Source organism: Panthera uncia, assembly GCF_023721935.1.
Source record: "Panthera uncia isolate 11264 chromosome A1 unlocalized genomic scaffold, Puncia_PCG_1.0 HiC_scaffold_17, whole genome shotgun sequence".
Taxonomy (NCBI): domain Eukaryota; kingdom Metazoa; phylum Chordata; class Mammalia; order Carnivora; family Felidae; genus Panthera; species Panthera uncia.
In genome coordinates this window covers 2,043,948-2,064,528 of record NW_026057577.1, presented here as the reverse complement: position 1 = coordinate 2,064,528, position 20,581 = coordinate 2,043,948, and the positions used below count along the sequence as shown (strand labels likewise).

The 20,581-nt window shown below is 33.8% G+C and overlaps 1 pseudogene; it reads right to left on the bottom strand.

The window, feature by feature from the left end:
- Window positions 1-931: 931 nt before the first annotated feature.
- Window positions 932-1,867, bottom strand: LOC125935076 (olfactory receptor 2T27-like; annotated as a pseudogene).
- Window positions 1,868-20,581: the final 18,714 nt, after the last annotated feature.

Genomic DNA, 20,581 nt, shown 5'->3' with positions numbered 1-20,581 from the left:
GAGCGTGCATGTGTGTGTGATGCAGTATTACTCAGCCAGAGGAAAGAAAGATATCTTTCCATTTGCAACAACATAGATGGACCTATAAGGTATTATGCTGTGTGAAATTAGACAAATACAAAGATAGTAAGATTTCATTTATATATGGACCATAAAAAACAAGCAAACAGACTCCTAAATACAGAAAACAGACTTGTGGTTTCCAATAGGATGGTGGTGGGAGAATGAGCAAAATTGATCATGATGATTAATAGGTACAAATTTCCAATAATAAAATTAGTAAATCATGGAGCTAAAAAGAACATCATAAGGAATACAATCAATAATATTGTAATAACATTGTATGGTGACAGATGGTGACTACATTTATCACTGTGAGCATTGAGAAATGTATAGAATTGTCAAATCAATATGTTGTACACCTGACAGTAATATTACACTGTCTATTTTATCTCAATAATAGATTTTAATTAAAAAATTAAAAAGGAAACATCAAACTGGATAAAACAGTACTTCTTGGAGAAAATGAATGTCTGTGCCTCTTCCTATGTTCTACTCTCAGGTCAGGATGGTAGTCAAAAATTAGAATAAGCTTTCACTGCCTTCTTTGCCTCTGTGATGGAAAAATATAATGACAATAATCCTTGTTAACCTTTGTGGGTGATTTAATAAACATTATATACACTTCTATCTATTTGCTAACAAATATCTTTTATTCAAATATTTTTTATTAATGCATCTCTTTACTGAATTCCATTGTTTTGTTTCAAACACAATAAGATTATTGAAGATTTAATGGTTGGTTTCTAAAATAATCTATGTTTCTAAATAGACATTCTGTGTAGCTGAAGAAAGACTTTTATACCATAGACTTTTATTTCCACACTGGAACTGGTTTTGGATAGAAAATACAGCAGTGATACCTCTTAAACTATTTTGGTGTTAGATACTTTCCCAAGACCTTCTTTACAACTTTCATAACCTCCTTGTTTCTAAGGCTATAAATTACGGGGTTCAGCATGGGGTGAGAATAGTGTAGAAGATGGAGATACCTTGATCCAGTGCTGGGGTATGGGAGGAGCCAGGTGTCATGTACACCACTATCCCTGGTCCCAGGTAGAGACTCACTACAATCAGGTGAGAAGAGCATGCGGATAGGGATTTTTTTTCTCCCCTCAGGAGAGTGTATTCTGAGAACAGTGAGGAAAATTCGAATATAGGAGGTCACTGTTAGACTAAAGGGGATGAGTATAAATATTATATTTACCACAAACAACATCATTTCATGGTGTGAAGTGTCCTCACAGGATAACTTCAGGATGGCTGGTATCTCACAGAAGAAATGATTTATCTTCAGACCACAGACAGAAAAACGCATGGTGTAGATGGTTTGAATGAATGAATTTAGAGCAGCCCCAGTCCATTATGACACTGTCATTACCAAGCATACCTTAGAGTTTATGATAATTGTGTAATGAAGGGGGTTACAAACAGCCACAAATCAGTCATAGGACATAAAGGTTAGGAGAAGACACTCAGCACCACCTAGAGTTAGACAGAAGAACATTTGTACTCCACAGCCAATGTAAGAGATGCTGTGCTTCCCTAAGGAATGGTTGATAACCATCTTAGGAACCAAACTGGAAATATAGAACAAATCAATGATGGAAAGCTGACTGAGCAAGAAGTACATAGGGGTGCTGAGGTGGGAGTCCACCCAGATCAGAAAGATGAGTATGGAGTTCCCTTTGAGGGTAATGAAGTAGATGAGAAGAATGAGGTAGACCAGGAAGCTGACATACTGGAACTCAGGGAAGAGACCCAAGAGGATGAAATCTGTAGTGGATGTGTCATTTAATTTTGCCATATCCCAGCCTCATCAGTGGCAGCTGTTGTGTGGTAAGAGGAAAGCATAGGTCATCTGTTACATCTTATGTCTTGTTATGAGCTTTTGATTTTATACTTTTTTTTTTCTATCCATTATTCCTTCTACCTCCTCACAGACCCAAATAACATGTAAAACATATTGAGAAACTTCTAGGTTGAAGAATATATGGATAATTCAGGAGAGTTGCACACAGCTTGGAGAAAGCATGGTGGAACCTCTGTGTTCTTTCCCATATGTCTTGCTCTACACATGTCTGCCATCTGTTAATATGCATCCTCTATTATATCTTTTTATAATAAACAGGTAATACAGTTAAAAAATCTTGAGGTTTTCACATTTTAAACGTATTATGTGATAAATATTATATGTAATTATTTTACTCCACTATTTAAAATGTGTTTCAAAAAAAAATAAATAAAATGTGTTTCACATCTATATTATTATAGTACTCACCCAAGAAATTAAAACCCATTATTTGGAATTTCCTGAAACAACTATCCTCCACAGTTTTTTGTGTCATTTTAGTTTTGAATTGTCAAAGAAACCATATTCCCAAGTATCTTACATAGATTTTCTTCCACTCTGTGTAATTTATCCCTTTCTCAATCTTTTATAGCCATTGCAAAATTAACTACATATTTTGCATGTTCAAAATTTTTAAGTGTTTAAAAACAACAACATCAAAGCAATAAACCATGCACAAGACCCTTCCAAGAACAGAATTCTGTATGATTGCATATATAAAATTCATCCTGATCTTAAGGGATTCAACCTTTTGGAACAACTTGATCTACCTGCCTATTCTGAGCTCATTTCTGTATTTCCAACAACTTTTTAAATACATTCACCAGATACCCTGACAACACTTTCAACTCATCATGACAAAAGTGATCTCAGCCATTTATGCCATTACCACTCCATTACTATAAACATTCAGGCTTAACTCTTGAGACCACTTTTGATTTCCTTGCTTTCTATATTTAATCAGTTACTTGTCCCAGCCATATTAAGCTAAGTATTTGTAACACACACATCTTCTTTCCAAACCTATTATTTCACTCAATTCTAAGTTTTTAATGCTCATTTTCCTGAATTTCTAGTCTCTTTTCCCTTCAAATCATAATCATCTTAAACCATACTTGTGATCAAGTCACTCTTTGGGGCAACTGTGAACCTGACCTGTTTTCCCTTGTAGGTTAAAGACTTTTTTCCTTGCTGCTTTCATGATTCTTTCCTTGTCTGTGTACTGTGTGAATTTAATTCTGAAATGCTTTGGTAATAGTTTATTTTTTTTGAATTTAATAAGTTGGATTTTGCTGTATATTGATGTATGTGTTCTTCCCCAAATTAGGGAAGTTTTCAACTATAATTGTTTAAAAAATCTTCTGCTCCCCTTTCTCTCTCTTCATCTTCTAGACTCCTACAATATTAGGAGTGTTCCTCTTTAATAAGTTTCTGAGTTCTCTAAATTACATATCGTGATCTTTTGCCTTTATTTTTTTTCAGCTTTATTATTTTCCATAACTTTATTTTCCATACCACTGATTTGCTGTTTTCTTCATCCATCCTTGCTTTCGTGGCACCTTTAGAGATTGCAACTTGGTTATAGTATTTTTAATTATGCCAAGACTAGATTTTACTTGTTTTACCTCTACAGAAAGGGATTTTCCAGTGTCTTCTGTGCTTTTTTCAACCGCAACTAGTATTCTTGTAATTGTGGTTTTAAGTACTAGTTTAGACATCTTATATCTCTGTTGACTAAATCCCTGGTTTCCACTTCTGCCTGTTTTTTTTTTTCCTTTTGGGGGGAATTTCTCTGTCTTATCATATAAGAAGAAGAAAAAAATTACTAAAAAAAATTAAGAAATTAAGAAAAAAACAAAAAAAATCAAATAAAGGAAATGAGATCTTTGGTATATTTCAGTCTGGTTGTTAAGAGAAACTTGATAGAAAGATAAAGAAATAAAGAGGAAAAAAAAGAAAAGAAAAACGGTTTAAAAATTAAAAATTAACTTTTTTCAAATAATAAAATAAAATAAATATAATAAAAATATTTGCCCTTTCTGCCAAGATCTCTTGCTCAAATTATGCAGTTTGTTGCATTAATCCTCACAATTCCCTATGTGTTCAAAATTATTTGAGCTGATCTACCTGTATTTCAGGGAGGAGATAAGCTCAGGGTCTCCATACTACTCTGCCATCTGAACTTCTCTATATTTGCATATGACATATTGGATAAAGGTGTATCCAAAATCTATCAAGACCATATCAAACTCAACAATCCAAAAACAAACAACCAAGTTAAGAAATGAGCAGAAGTCATGAGTAGACACTTTTCCAAAGAAGACATCCAGATGGCCAGGCATATAAAAAGTTGCTCAATATCATTTATCATCAGCGAAATACAAATCAAAACCACAATGAGATAACACCTCATACCTGCCAGAATGGCTAAAGTGAACAACTCAGGAAACAACAGATGTTGGTGAGGATGCACATAGAGGGGAACCCTTTTGCACTGATGGTAGGAATGCAAACTGATGCGGACATTCTGGAAAACGATATGGAGGTTCTTCAAAAATTAAAAATAAAACTACCCTATGACCCAGAAATTGCACTACTAGGTATTTCCCCAAAGAATACAAAAATGCTGATGCAAAAGGACACATTGCACATGTTTATAGTAGCACAATCAACAATAACCACTTTGTGGAAAGAGCCCAAATGTCTATCAATTGATGTATGGATAAAGGAGATGTGGTATATTGGAATATTACTCGACAATCAAAAAGAATGAAATCTTGCCATTTGCAATAAGGTAGATGGAACTAGAGTGCTTTATGCTAAGTGAAAAAAGTAAGTCAGAGAAAGATAAATATATGATTTCACTTATATTTACAATTGAAGAAACACAACAGATGAACATATTTAAAGGCAATGAAAAATAAAATATTATAACGGAGAGGAAGGTAAACCATAACAGACTCTTAAATACAAAGAAAAACTGGCAGTTAATGGAGGGTATGTGGGGGTATGGGATAAATGGGTGATTGACATTATGGAGGTCACTTGGGATGAGCACTGGGTGTTATATATGTGATGAATTACTCAATTCTACTTCTGAAACCAATTCTACACTATATGTTATCTAACTTGAATTTAAATAAAAATACAGAAATAAAATAAAATGCCATGGAGCTCAGGAATATTTTTCTTTGTATAAATTTTGTTCAAAAATGCTGACAATGAGTAGGGCCATTTGTTTTCTGAACACAATAGGTTGGGAAATCAAAGTCCAACAAAAATAAAGTGTGCTATAGGCTCATTAAAAACAGCAAATAGTGATGTTGGCAGAGCAAAGAGAGGATGGTGCAAATTGAAAAAGCACTGAAGTTAGAAAAAAATTGGAGAATCCAGGGGCACTTGGGTGCCTCAGTCAGTTAAACACCAGATTCTTGATTTTGGCTTAGACTATGATCTCACAGTTCATGAGATAAAGCCCCACATTGGGTCCAGCATTGACAGCCTGCTTGGAATTCTCTCTCTCCCTCACTCTCTGCCTCTCCCCCACTCTCTCTATCTCTCTTTTAAAAAAAATAAACTCAAAAAAAAAAATTGGAGAGGCTGCAGAAATGTTGATAAGGGCCCTTAACAGAGATGGCTGAAGAAACACATGATTGTGCCAATGTAAGGAATCGTTACTTGATAGTTATAAGTTAACAACTTGCAAGGAGTCCTTTGTAATATTTCATTGTTATCACCTCTTTGAATTTTCGTTTCTACTTGTGCATCTGTCTCCACTTCTAGCCCACAAGTTTATTGAGTGTTGTGACCTTGTTTTATTTACTTTGATAATCTTTATGTTTAGAATCACTTTCAGAACATAGGTGTTACTAAATGACTAACGAATGAATAAACCACAACTCTATGAAGAAAATATTACTATCTCCACCTTTCAGATAAGGAAACTGATGAAAGACTCACAGATTTTCCTCATTATGTGACATATCCTGAGTCCCTAGTCTGTTCTATGTCATGATTCCATGTTTTACTCCTTCTTAAAGTTTAGTTATTTAAGAGAGAAAGTGAGATAAAGCAAGAGAGAGAGAGAAAGAGAGAGACACAGAGAGAGAGAGAGAGAGGAGGAGCAGAAAGAGAGGGAGAAAGAGAATTCCAAGCAGGTTCTGCACTCTCAGCACAGAGTCCAACACAGGACTCAAACTCAAGATACCTGAGATTATGACCTGAACTGAAATCAAGAGTCAGATGCTTAACTGAGCCACGCAGGCACCCCCTTATGTTTCATTTCTATTCTCAAAAGAGTGAACAAGTAATGGAAACACCGTAAGTATGGCCCAAGGTTTATTTGTGCTGTCAAGGCGTCCACACATGACTCATTTGCTGCTGTGCTGAAAAATATAGCATGGGAAGGATATAAAATAGATGGTCTTCATGTTTATTTAGGTATTTGATTCTTAAAACGTTTTAACAGATACAAAATAAAAGATTTTTATTTTGGCAAAATTATAACTACTGAGAGGAAAGGCTGAAAATAAGATGCGTTTTTTTAAATTATTGTTGCAGCAGTTCACATCTTTTCACTTCTGTCTCCAAACCCCAACTCAATCATTTTTTCAAATAATTGGAATTCCACACATCTTAGAATGTTTGTAATAATTATAAAATTCCAAAAAAAAGACTGATCTTAGGTGATTGTTCTAGCAAGTTGATAAAATTTATTCAAGTTCAGCCAATGTTTTCTATTGCATATGCTAGTTTCCAAAATTCTTTTCAGTGGATGATGATTATTCTCACAAAGAGGAACCAGCAACTCTCTAAAGAAATAAAAAATGCAAATATTTAATGTGATATTGACAGACATCAACACATCTGTACTTCCATTGGCTCAAAGGCTGGGCCTGAGGCAATGTGTGACTTCAAAATAAGAGTTATATATGAGCTGGATTTGAGGGAGAACAAATAAATAATTTCCTAAAAGGATGTCAGCTACATTCATGGTGTGTTAAAGTAGTGACTCTGAATCTCATTTCAAATGTCTTGTGGGAGTTCTGTTCTTCACTTTAATTAGCAGTACCTTCTATTTGCCTTAACTCTCACAAATGTCTGCAAAGGAAAACATCTCCCTTTTTTTAATTCCCACTGGACCCTAGAAAATGCATAAAATATCACTTCCCTTGGGATTACACACCTTTTCTAATCATCAGGATTCTCTAGGGAATTGTTTCTTGCATCTGAGTAGAATGTCTACAGATTCCCTTAATACACTGTGAAATTATCTATGTAAACACTTAATATTTCTCTTATTATAATTATAAGTCAGTAGTATACAAAAATACAAGTCAATAAATACTAATAAACATTCCATATTAACAAATTGTCCCAAGAGGTGATACTCCACCAAAAACCTGTTAGGTATAATACATTAATTTAGTAAAGTTTCAGAATAAAAAAACCAATATACAGAAATCTGTTACATTTCTATACACTAACAACAAACTATCAGAGAAAATAAGAAAATCCCATTAACAATTGCATCAACAGGAAGAAAATACCTAGGATTAAGTTTCACCAAGGAGGTAATTATTAGACATTGGCAAAAGAAATCCAATCATGGAATGGAAGAAATAATATTGTTAAAATGTCCATATTACCCAAAGCAATCTACAGATTCAATGGAATACTTATCAAAAATTATTTAAATTCCAGTTAGTTAATATACAGTGTAATACTAGTTTCTGGTGGACAATATAGTGGTTCAACAGTTCCATACAACACCTCGTGCTCATCACAAGTGCACAGTGTAATTCCCATCACCTATTTAACCAACCCACCCTAACCTCCACTCTCATAACCATTTATTTGTTCTCTATAAGTAAGACTCTGTTTCTTGGTTTGCCTCTTTCCCTCTCTTTTTCTCTTTCTTCATTAGTTTTGTTTCTTAGATTCCATATATGAGGGAAATCATATGGTATTTTTTCTTTCTCTGACTGATTTCACTTAGAATAATACTTTCTAGCTCTATCCATGTTGTTGAAAATGGCAAGATTTCATTCTTATGGCTGAGTATTATTCCTGTGTGTGTGTGTGTGTGTGTGTGTGTGAGTCACATCATCATTATCAGTTCATCAGTCAATGGACACTTGGGCTTTTTCCATAATTTAGCAATTGTATATAATCCTGCTATAAATATCAATGTGCATGTTTCCCTTTGAATTCGTATTTTTGTATTCTTTGGGCAATATCTAGTGGTACAATTGCTCCATCATAGGGTAGTTCTTTTAACTTCTTGAGGAAACTCCATGCTATTTTCCACAGTGGCTGCACCACTTTGCAATCCTACCAACAACACATGAGTGTTCCTTTTTTTCCACATCCTCACCAACACCTGTTATTTCTTGTTGACTTCAGCCATTCTGACAGGTGTGATTTAGTTTTGATTTGCATTTCACTGATGATATTGAGGCACATCTTTTCTTGTATCTGTTGGCCATTTGCTGTCTTCTTTGGAGAAATGTCTATTTGTGCCTTATGCTCATTTGTAGACTGGGTTATTCATTTTTGGGATGTTGGGTTTTAGAAGTTCTTTATATATTGTGGATACTAACAGTTTATCAGATAATTTATTTGTAAATGTCTTTCCCATTATAGGCTTACTGTTTTGGTGTTTTCTCCTTTGCAGTACAGAAGCTTTTTATTTTGATGTAATCACAATAATTTATTTTTCTTTTGTTTCCTTTGTCTGAAGAGACATTACTAGAAAAAATATTAATATGACAGATATCAAAGAAATCACTGCCTATATTTTATTCTAGCAGTTCTACGTTTTTAGGGCTCACAATTATATTTTTAATTAGCTTTCAGTTTATTTTTGTGTAGTGTAAGAAAGGGATCCAGTTTCATTTCTTCACATGTACCTATACAGTTTTCACAGCAATATTTGTTAAACAGATTACATTTTCCCCATTGTATATTCTTGCTCCCTTTTTCACAGATTAATTTTCCATATCAACATGGGTTTATTTCTGGACACTATTCTAATCACAGATCTTTCTATTTTTGTTTCAATACCATGATGCTAGGATTATTACAGGTTAGTAGTATATATTTCAAACTTGGACTGTGATATCTCCAAGCTTTAACTTTTTTTCTCAATATTTCCTTGGCTATCCTGGATCTTTTGTGGTTCCTTAGAAATTTTAGGATTATTTGTCCCAGTTCTGTGAAAACACTGTTTTTATTTTCATGGGGATTACATTAACCCATAGGTTGTTTTGGATAGTATAGCCATTTTATAATATTGTTTTTTCCTATCTATATGCATGCATATATTTCAATTTCTCTGTGTAATTTTCTGCTTCTATCATTACTGTTTTATAGTTTTTAGAGTATTTAGGTCTTTCACCTCTTTGTTAAGTTTATTTCTTGGTATTTTATTATATTTGGTGCAATGGGAAATGGAATTTTTTAAATTTTCTTTCTACTAATCATCATTATTGTATATTCAGCAGATTTATGTAGATCAATTTTGTGTCTTGTAATTGTGTTGAATTCATCTATCATTTTATCAGTGGAGTCTTTGGGAAGTAAGACAGTAAAAATTTCACATCTTTCTTACAAATGTATATTTGTTTTATTTATTTTATTTTCTGATTACTGTTAGATTACTTAGAACTTTAGGTGTTTTGTTAAATGAAAGTGTTGAGAGTGAACATGTTAATCTTAGAGAAAAAGCTCTAATTTTTTCACCACTCAGTTTAACATTAGCTGAAAGTTTTTTCATATATGCTTTTACTGTGTTGAGGTATGCTCCCTGTAATTCTCTTTTTTTTTTTTAGAGTTTTTATCATAAATAAATCAAAATTTACATTTGGTGAAGTGACAATAGTTCATTTTTTTTGTTGTTGTTTCCCTTCCCTCCAGTGATATATCTAGTAAGAAATTGCTATGGTCAAGGTCAAAGAGCTTACTGCTTGTGTTCTCCTCTAGATTTTTAATGGTTTACTCTCTCACATTTAAGTTTTTCATGCATTTTGAATTTATATGTGCTTATGGTGTAATAAAGTGGTCCAGTTTCATTCTTGTGAATGTAGTTGTACAGTTTTCCCAACACCAAGTGTTGAAGTGACTGTATTTTTTCCATTGCATATTCTTTCCTGCTTTCTCAAAGATTATTGACCATATAGTTGTGGTTCCATTTCTGGGTTCTCTACTCTGTTCCATTGATCTATGTGTGTTTGTGACAATCCCATATGTTCTTGATGACCATAGCTTTGCAATATAGCTTCAGAATAAAAAGCCCTGCACAGCAAAGGAAACAGAAAAAACAAAACAAAACAAAACAAAACAAAACAACAACAACAACAACAACAACAAAAAACCCTAAAAGGCAACTGACAGAATTGGAGAGGATATTTGCAAGTGACATATCTGATAAAGGGTTAGTATTCAAAATATATAAAGAATTTATCAAACAACAACATCAAAAACAAGACAAGTAATCCAGTTAATAAGTGGGTAGAAGACATGAATATACATTTTTGCAAAGAAGACATCCCTATGGCTAACAGACACATTAAAAAGTACCTAACATCATTCATCATCAGGGAAATACAAATAAAAAAAACATGATGCCATACAACCTCACACTAGATCATGAGAGAATTAGAGAACTAAGTGGTTCCATGAAATGAAACAATATCTGTATCATAAGAATTGTAGAAGAAGAGTGAGAAAAAGTGGCAGAAGTTTATTTGAAAAAATTATATCTGATAACTTCCCTAATATGGGGAAGAAAACAGGCATCCAAGTCCAGAAGGCACAGAGAACTTTCTTCAAATTCAACAAAAACAGGTCAAAACCATGAGATATAGTGAAACTTCCAACATAAAAAAAATAGAGAATTCTGAAAGCAGCTAGGGACAAAAGTTCTTAAATTACAAAGTTGGACACATAAGGTTAGTAGCAGAACTGCTCACCGACTTGGCATGCCAAAAGGGAGTGGCAAGCAATATTCAATGTGATGAATAGAAAAAAAAATGCAGCCAAGAATCCTTTATCCAGTGATGCTGCCATTCAGAATAGAAGGAGGAATAAACACTTTCCTAGACAAACTAAAACCAAAGGAGTTTGTGACCAATAAACCTGTCCAGCAAGAAATTCTAAAGGGGACTATCTGAGTAGAAAGCAGGAAAGACAACAAAGGACACAAGAACATCACCAGAAACACTAAATCTCTACATAAAACAATGCCACAAAATTCATATATTTCAATGATCACTCTTAATTTAAATGCATGAAATGCCCCATTCATGAGACATAGGGTATCAGAATGGATAAAAAACAAGATCCATCTCTATGCTTCCTACAAGAGAATCAGTTTAGACCTGAGGACACCTGCAGATTGAAAGTGAAGGGATGGAGGAACATCTACTTTGCTAAGGGAGGTTAAAAAAAATTCAAAGTAGCCATACATAATTAGACAAACTAGATTTTAAAACAGACTGTAACAAGAGATAAAGAAAGATATTATATCATAATTAAGAGGTCTATGCATCAAGTAGAGCCAACAATTTTAATATTTATGACCCTAACATGGAAGAACCCAAGTGTATAATTCATAAACAAATTCATTGATAATAATACCATTATTGGAGGAGACTTTAAAACTTTATTTACAGCTATGGACAGATAATTTAGTTAGAAAATCAACAAGTTAACAATGGCTCTGAATAAAACACTGGACCATATGGACATAACAGATCTATTTAGAACATTTCATACTAAAGCAGCAGAAAACATATTCATTTTGAGTGCACGTGGAACATTCTCCAGAATAGATAACATATTGGGCCACAAATCATCCCTCAACAAGTAAAAAAAGATTGGAATCATACCATGCTTATTTTCCAATCACAACACTATGAAACTTGAAATCAACCACAAGAAAAAGTTTGGAATGCCCTCAAATACATGGAGGTTAAAGAACATCCTACTAAGGAATGAGTGGATTATCTCGGAAATTAAAAAAAAAAAACTTCAAAATACATGGAAGAAAATCAAAATGAAAACACAACACTCCAAATATTTGTGATACAGCAAAGGCAGTCCTGAGAGGAAAATATCTTGCAATTCAGGCTTAACTCAAGAAGCAAGGAAAGTCTCAAATACAAAATCTAAACTTACATATAAAGTGGCTAGAAAAGGAGCATAAAATAAAGACCAAAGCCAGCATAAGTTGGGGAATAATAAAGATTAGAGCAACAATAAACAATATAGAATTAAAAAAACAGTAGAACAGATCAATGGAACTAAGAGCTGGTTTTTGAAAGAATGGACAAAATTGATAATCCACTAGTCAAACATCTAAAGAGAGAGAGAGAGAGAGAGAGAGAGAGAGAAGGCCCGAATAGATAAAATTACAAATGACAAGAGAGATCACATCCAAAACCACAGAAATAAAATTATAAGAGAATACTATGAAAAATTACATGACAACAAATTGGACAATCTGGTAAATGGACAAATTTAGACACTCACTCACTACCAAAACTCAGAAAGGAATAGAAAATTGGAACAGACTATAACCGCCAAAGAAACTGAATCATTTATTGAAAATCCCCCAACAAATAAGAGTAGTGGGCCAGATGACTTTTCCAGGTGAATTCTATAGACATTGAAAGAAGAGTTAATACTTATTATCTTCAATCTGTCCCCCAAAAGGCAAATGTATGTAAGGCTTCCAGGCACATTCTATGAAACCAACATTACCTTGATTCCAGAAAAAGATACCACTAATAAGGAGTTTAAAAGGCCAGTATCCCTGCTAAACATGGATGCAAAAATCCCCAACAAGATATTAGTAATCAAATTCAACAGTACATCAAGAGAATTATTAACCACGATCAAGTGAGATTTATTCCTGGGCTGCAGGGCTGGCTCAATATTCACAAATAAATCAGTATGATATACCATATTACTTAACAAAGGATAAAAACCATACGAACCTTCCAATAGATTCAGAAAAAGCATTTGATAAAATATAGCATCCTTTCTTGATAAAATCCCTCCAGAAAGTAGGGATAGAAGAATATAACTCAGCATCATACAAGCCATATATGAAAGGCCCACAGTTAATATAACCCTCAATGAGGAAAAACTGACAGCATTCCTCCTAAGATAAGGAATATGACAAGAATGTCCACCCTCAACACTGTTGTTCAACATAGCATTAGAATCTCTAGCTCAGCAATCAGACAACAAAAAGAAATAAAGTCATCCAAATTGACAAGGAAGAAGTCAAATTCACTCTTCATATGTGACATAATACTCTGCATAGAAAACCAAAAGACTCCACCAAAAAATTACTAGAGGTGATACATGAATTCAGCAAAGTCACAGTATATAAAATCAACATACAAAAATTGGTGGCATTTCTATACACCAACTGTAATGCAGCAGAAAGAGATATCAAGAAATAAATCCCATTTAAAGTTGAACCAAAAGTCATAGGATACCTAGGAACAAACATATCCAAAGAGATAAAAGATCTGTATGCTTAAAATTATAGAAATATTATGAAAGAATTTAAAGAAGACACAGATAAGTGGAAAAACTTTCCATGCTCATGGATTGGAAGAACAAATGGATTGTTAAAATGTCTACAGGACCCAAATCAACCTACATATTCAATGTAACACCTATCAAAATAACACCATCATTCTTCACAGAGCTAGAATAAATAATCTTAAAATTTGTATGGAACCAGAAAATACCCCAATTAGCCAAACTATTGTTGAAAAAGAAAGCCAATACTGAAGTCATGACAATTTCAGACTTCAAGTTTTATTACAAAGCTGTAATCATCAAGACAGTATGGTACTGGCACAAAAACAGACACATAGATCAATAGAGTAGAAAGAGAACCCAGAAATGGACTCACAAATGTATGGCCAATTAATCTTTGATGAACCAGAAAAGAGTATCCAATGGAAAAAAAAATGCAGCGTCTTCAACAAATGGTGCTGGGAAAAATGGACAGTGACATGCAGAAGAATGACCATGAACCACTTTCTTACACCATAAGCAAAAATAAATTCAAAATGAATGAAAGACCTCAATGTGTTGCAGGAAACCATCAAAATCATAGAGGAAAAAGCAAGCAGCAACTTTGTTGACCTTGGCTGCAAAAACTTCTTACTTGACATTTCCCTGGAAGCAAGGAAAATAAAAGCAAAAATGAATTATTTGGGCCTCGTCAGGATAAAAGGCTTCTACACAGTGAAGAAGACAACAAAACTAAAAGAAAACCGACTGAATGGGAGAAGATATTTGCAAATGGCATATCAGATAAAGGGTTTGTATCCAAAATTTATAAAGAACTTACCAAACTCAGCACCCAAAAAACAAACAATCCAGTGAAGAAATGAGCAGAAGACATAAACAGACACTTTTCCAAAGAAGACATCCAGATGGCTAAGTGATAGTTGAAAAAAAATGCTCAACATCTCTCATAATTAAGGAGATATAAATAAAAACTTCAATGAGATACTACCTCACACCTATCAGAATGGCTAAAATTGACAATTCAGGAAACAACAGATTTTGGCAAGGATGTGGATAAAGGGGAACCCTTCTACAATGTTGGGAATGAAAACTGGGACAGTCACTCCTGTAAACAGTATGTAAGTTCCTCTGAAAATTAAAAATAGAGCTACCCTATGATCCTGCAATTGCACTATGAGGTATTTATCCAAAGGATACAAAAATGCTGATCCGAAGGGGCATATGCACCCCAATGTTTATACCAGTACAATCAACAATAGCCAAATTACAGAAAGAGCCCAAATTTCCCCCAACTGATGAATGTGGGGGAATACACGTGCACACACACGCACACACCCACACACACAACACATAATGGAATACTACTTAGCAATAAAAACAAATGAAATCTTGCCATTGCAACAATATGGAAGGAACTACAGTGTCTTATGCTAAGTGAAATATGTCAGTCTGAGAAAGACAAATATAGTATTTCACTCATATGTGGAATTTAAGAAACACAACAGATGAACACACGGGAAGGGAAGGAAAAATAAGGTGAAAACAGAGAGGGAACAAACCATGCAAGACTCTTAAGTACATAAAACTAGCTGAGAGTTGCTGGAGGCAAGGTGGATGGGTGGATGGGCTAAATGGGTGATAGGCATTAAGGAGGGCACTTTTCAGGATGACTACTAGGTGTCAGACATAAGAGATGAATCACTGGATTCTCCTGAAAACCAAGACTACCCTGTATGTTAACTAACTTGAATTTAAATTAAAAAAATATGTGATTATATATATGTATATGATTTTCTTACTGGATAATTTATCAGTTAATGAATATGGGGTGCTAACATGTTCTAGCATTATTGTATTGCTGTCAATTCTTCTTTTAATGTCTGTTAGTAGATGCTTTATGTATTTAGGATCTCCCATGTTGGGTGTATAAATATTTATAATTGCTATACACACACACGCACACACACTATATATGTGTGTATATATATAATATAATAAATATAATATAATATAATATAATATAATATAATATATATTGCTATACACACACATGCACTATATATACATATATATATAATATTATATATATTACACGCACTATATATATTCACTCAGCCATTAATATATATTATATATTAATATATATTAATATATATTATATATATACATGCACTATATATATATATATGTATATATATATGTGTATATATATATATGTATATATATAATATTACTTAGCCATTAAAAGGGATGTAGATGGCATTAGAGTGTATATGCTAAGTGAAGTAAGTCAGGGAGAGACAAATCCCATATGATTTCACTCATATGTGGCATTTAACAACCACAACAGATGAACATATGGGAAAGGAGGGAAGAGAGAGGGGAATATAACACAAAAGACTCTTTATGATAGACAGCAAACTGAAGGTTGATGGAGGGTGGTGGGTTGGTGATGGGTTAAATGGATAATCGGTATTAAGGAGGGCACTTTTGTTGAGCACTGAGTCTTATGTAAGAGATGAATCACTATATTCTACTTCTGAAAACAATATTATTTATTATCTGTACGTTATCTAATTAAAATTTAAGTAAAAATTTGAAAAAAAAATACTCTGTTAAATGTTCTTTGTGCATCTGTTGTGATGATCATATAGTTTTTAATTATTTTTCTTATTAATGTAATATATCATGTTCACTTATTTGCAATTATAAAGCCACCCATGCATGCATAAAATAAATCCCACATACTCATAGTGAATTTTTTGAAAATAAATTGTTTAATTCAGTTTGGTAATATTTTTTAAAGATTTTTTAATCTATATTCCTCAGAGATACTGGCTTTGTGGTTGGTTGGTTGGTTGGTTGGTTAGTTAGTTTTCTTATTGTAGTGTCTTGGATTGTATAATAAATTTGGTAGCCTTTCTTCTTCCTCAACTTATTAGTATAGTTTAATTAATATCAGTATTAACATTTTTTTAATGTTTGGTAGAACTTATCTGGGAAGCCATCTGATCCTGGACATTTGTTTATTGGCAATTTTATGGTTATTGATTTTATTTCATTGTTATTCTGTTAAAATTTTCTATTTCTTCCTTATTTAGTTTTGAAAGATGATATGTTTCTAGAAATGTATGCATTTATTTTGGTTGTCTAATTTTTTGGCATGTAATTTTTCATACCATGCTGTTGCAAACTTTTGTATTTCTGTGATGGCAGTTATTTCTCCTCTATTTCTTTGGGTTTTCTCTGTGTATGTGTATCTGTCTCTGTATCTTTTTCTCTTCTTGATGATTTTGGGAAATATTTTATCAATTTTGTTGATCCTTTCAAAGAACAAACTAATGCTTTCATTAATCTGTTTTATTGGCTTTTTTAAAGTCTCTATTTCTGTAATTTTCGCTCTAATTTTTAGTATTGTTTCCTTATAATGGCTTCTGGGTTTATTTATCTTTTTCTAACTCCTTTAGATGTAAGGTTAGCTTTTTTATTTTATATTTTTCTTGTTTCTTGAGATAGGCCTGTATTGCTCTAATATTTCTTAGAAAAGCTTTGTTGCGCTTCAATGATTTGGTTTCTTATTTTTTTTAATTCATTTATTGATTTTGAGAGGTGGGGGAGAGCATGAGTGGGGTAGGAGCACAGATAGAAGGTGAGAAAGAATCACAATTAGGCTCCGTACTGCCAGCACAGAGGCCAATATAGGGCTTGATCCCACCAAACATGAGATCATGACCTGAGCCAAAATCACGAGTCATATGTTTAACCAACCTAGTCACACAGGTGTCCATTTGGATCAATGATTGAATGGTTCAACACAACCATTGTGTTTCCATTTTCATTTGTTTCCATATATTTTTGTTGTCTCCTATTTGATTTACTAGTTGACACATTCATTGTTTTGTAACACATTGTTCAGCCCCCATGTCTTTGTGTCTTTCCAGATTTTTTTTTATTTCTGTATTTGCGCCCAGTTTTATACTACTGTGGTCAGAAAAAATAAACATTACTATTTTAATAATTTTCTGCTTATTGAGAAATGTGTTGTGTACTAATGTGATCTATTCTGGAGAATGTTTAATGTGCACATGAAAAGAATGTGTGTTTTGCTGTTTTTGGATAGAATGTTCTGAATATATCTGTTAGGTCCATCTGGTCCAACATGTCATTCAAAGACACTGTTTGCTCTTTGATTTTCACTGGGTAATCTCTCAATTGATGCATATTGAGTGCTAACATGTTCTAGTACTATTGTATTGCTGTCAATTTCTCTTTTTATGTCAGTTAATAGATGCTTTATGTATTTAGGATCTACCATATTGGGTGTATAAATATTTATAATCATTATATCCCATTGTTTGTTTCTTTTTTCATCATGTAGTGTTCTTTTTGTCTCCTGCTGCAGTCTTTGTTTTAAGTTATCTTTTGTTCAGTATAAGTATTGCTAACCAAACTTTCTTCTTATTTTCATTTATATGGTAAATGTCCATCAGACCTATACTGAACTATACTTATTAGTATAGTTTAATTAATATCGGTATTAACATTTTTTTAATACTTGCAGTTTTTCCCGATTGAGGATGATGTTAGCTATGGGCTTTTCATAAATGGCTTTTATGATCTTTAAGTATGTTCCTTCTATCCCGACTTTCTCGAGGGTTTTTATTAAGAAGTCTTGCTGAATTTTGTCAAAGGCCTTTTCTGCATCGATTGACAGGATCAAATGGTTCTTATCTTTTCTTTTATTAATGTGATGGATCATGTTGATTGATTTGTGAATGTTGAACCAGCCCTGCATCCCAGGAATGAATCCCACTTGATCATGGTGAATAATGCTTTTTATATGCTGTTGAATTCAATTTGCTACTATCTTATTGAGAATTTATGCATCCATATTCATCAGGGATATTAGCCTGTAGATCTCTTTTTTTACTTGGTCTCTGTCTGGTTTAGGAGTCAAAGTAATACTGGCTTCATAGAATGAGTCTGGAAGTTTTCCTTCCCTTTCTATTTTTTGGAATAGCTTGAGAAGGATAGGTATTATCTCTGCTTTGAACGTCTGGTAGAATTCCCCTGGGAAGCCATCTGGTCCTGGACTCTTATTTGTTGGGAGATTTTTGATGACTGATTCAATTTTTAGCTGGTATGGGTCTGTTCAAGCTTTCTATTTCCTCCTGATTGAGTTTTGGAAGAGTGTGGGTGTTTAGGAATTTGTCCATTTCTTCCAAGTTGTCCAATTTGTTGGCATATAATTTTTCATAGTATTCCCTGATAATTGTTTGTATCTCTGAGGGATTGGTTGTAATAATTCCATTTTCATTCATGATTTTATCTGTTTGGGTCATCTCCCTTTTCTTTTTGAGAAGCCTGGCTAGAGGTTTATCAATTTTGTTTATTTTTTCAAAAAACCAACTCTTGGTTTCATTGATCTGCTCTACAGTTTTTTTAGATTCTATATTGTTTATTTCTGCTCTGATCTTTATCATTTCTCTTCTTCTGCTGGGTTTAGGCTGTCTTTGCTGTTCTGCTTCTATTTCCTTTAGGTGTGCTGTTAGATTTTGTATTTGGGATGTTTCTTGTTTCTTGAGATAGGCCTGGATTGCAATGTATTTTCCTCTCAGGACTGCCTTCGCTGCATCCCAAAGCATTTGGATTGTTGTATTTTCATTTCGTTTGTTTCCATATATTTTTTTAATTTCTTCTCTAATTGCCCGGTTGACCCATTCATTCTTTAGTAGGGTGTTCTTTAACCTCCATGCTTTTGGAGGTTTTCCAGACTTTTTCCTGTGGTTGATTTCAAGCTTCATAGCATTGTGGTCTGAAAGTATGCATGGTATGATTTCAATTCTTGTATACTTATGAAGGGCTGTTTTGTGACCCAGTATGTGATATATCTTGGAGAATGTTCCATGTGCACTCGAGAAGAAAGCATGTTCTGTTGCTTTGGGATCCAGAGTTCTAAATATATCTGTCAAGTCCATCTGATCCAATGTATCATTCAGGGCCCTTGTTTCTTTATTGACCGTGTGTCTAGATGATCTATCCATTTCTGTAAGTGGGGTGTTAAAGTCCCCTGCAATTACCACATTCTTATCAATAAGGTTGCTTATGTTTGTGAGTAATTGTTTTATATATTTGGGGGCTCCTGTATTTGGCACATAGACATTTATAATTGTTAACTCTTCCTGATGGATAGACCCTGTGATTATTATATAATGCCCTTCTTCATCTCTTGTTACAGCCTTAATTTAAAGTCTAGTTTGTCTGATATAAGTATGGCTACTCCAGCTTTCTTTTGACTTCCAGTAGCATGATAAATAGTTCTCCACCCCCTCACTCTCAATCTGAAGGTGTCCTCAGGTCTAAAATGAGTCTCTTGTAGACAGCAAATAGATGGGTCTTGTTTTTTTTTATCCATTCTGATACCCTATGTCTTTTGGTTGGTGCATTTAGTCCATTTACATTCAGTGTTATTATAGAAAGATATGGATTTAGAGTCATTGTGATGTCCATAGGTTTCATGCTTGTAGCGATGTCTCTGGTACTTTGTCTCACAGGATCTCCCTTAGGATCTCTTCTAGAGCTGGTTTAGTGGTGACGAATTCCTTCAGTTTTTGTTTGTGTGGGAAGACCTTTATGTCTCCTTCTATTCTAAATGACAGACTTGCTGGATAAAGGATTCTCGGCTGCATATTTTTCTGTTCATCATATTGAAGATCTCCTGCCATTCCTTTCTGGCCTGTCAAGTTTCAGTAGAGAGATCTGTCACGAGTCTTTCTTTTTTTTTTTAAAGTTTATTTTATTTTTGAGACAGAGAGAGACAGAGCATGAACGGGGGAGGGTCAGAGAGAGAGGGAGACACAGAATCGGAAGCAGGCTCCAGGCTCTGAGCTGTCAGCACAGAGCCCACTGCGGGGCTCAAACTCACAGATGGCGAGATCATGACCTGAGCCGAAGTTGGCCACTTAACCAACTGAGCCACCCAGGCACACCGAGATCAGTCACGAGTCTTATAGGTCTCCCTTTATATGTTAGAGCACATTTATCTCTAGCTGCTTTCAGAATTTTCTCTTTATCCTCGTATTTTGCCAGTTTCACTATGATATGTTGTGC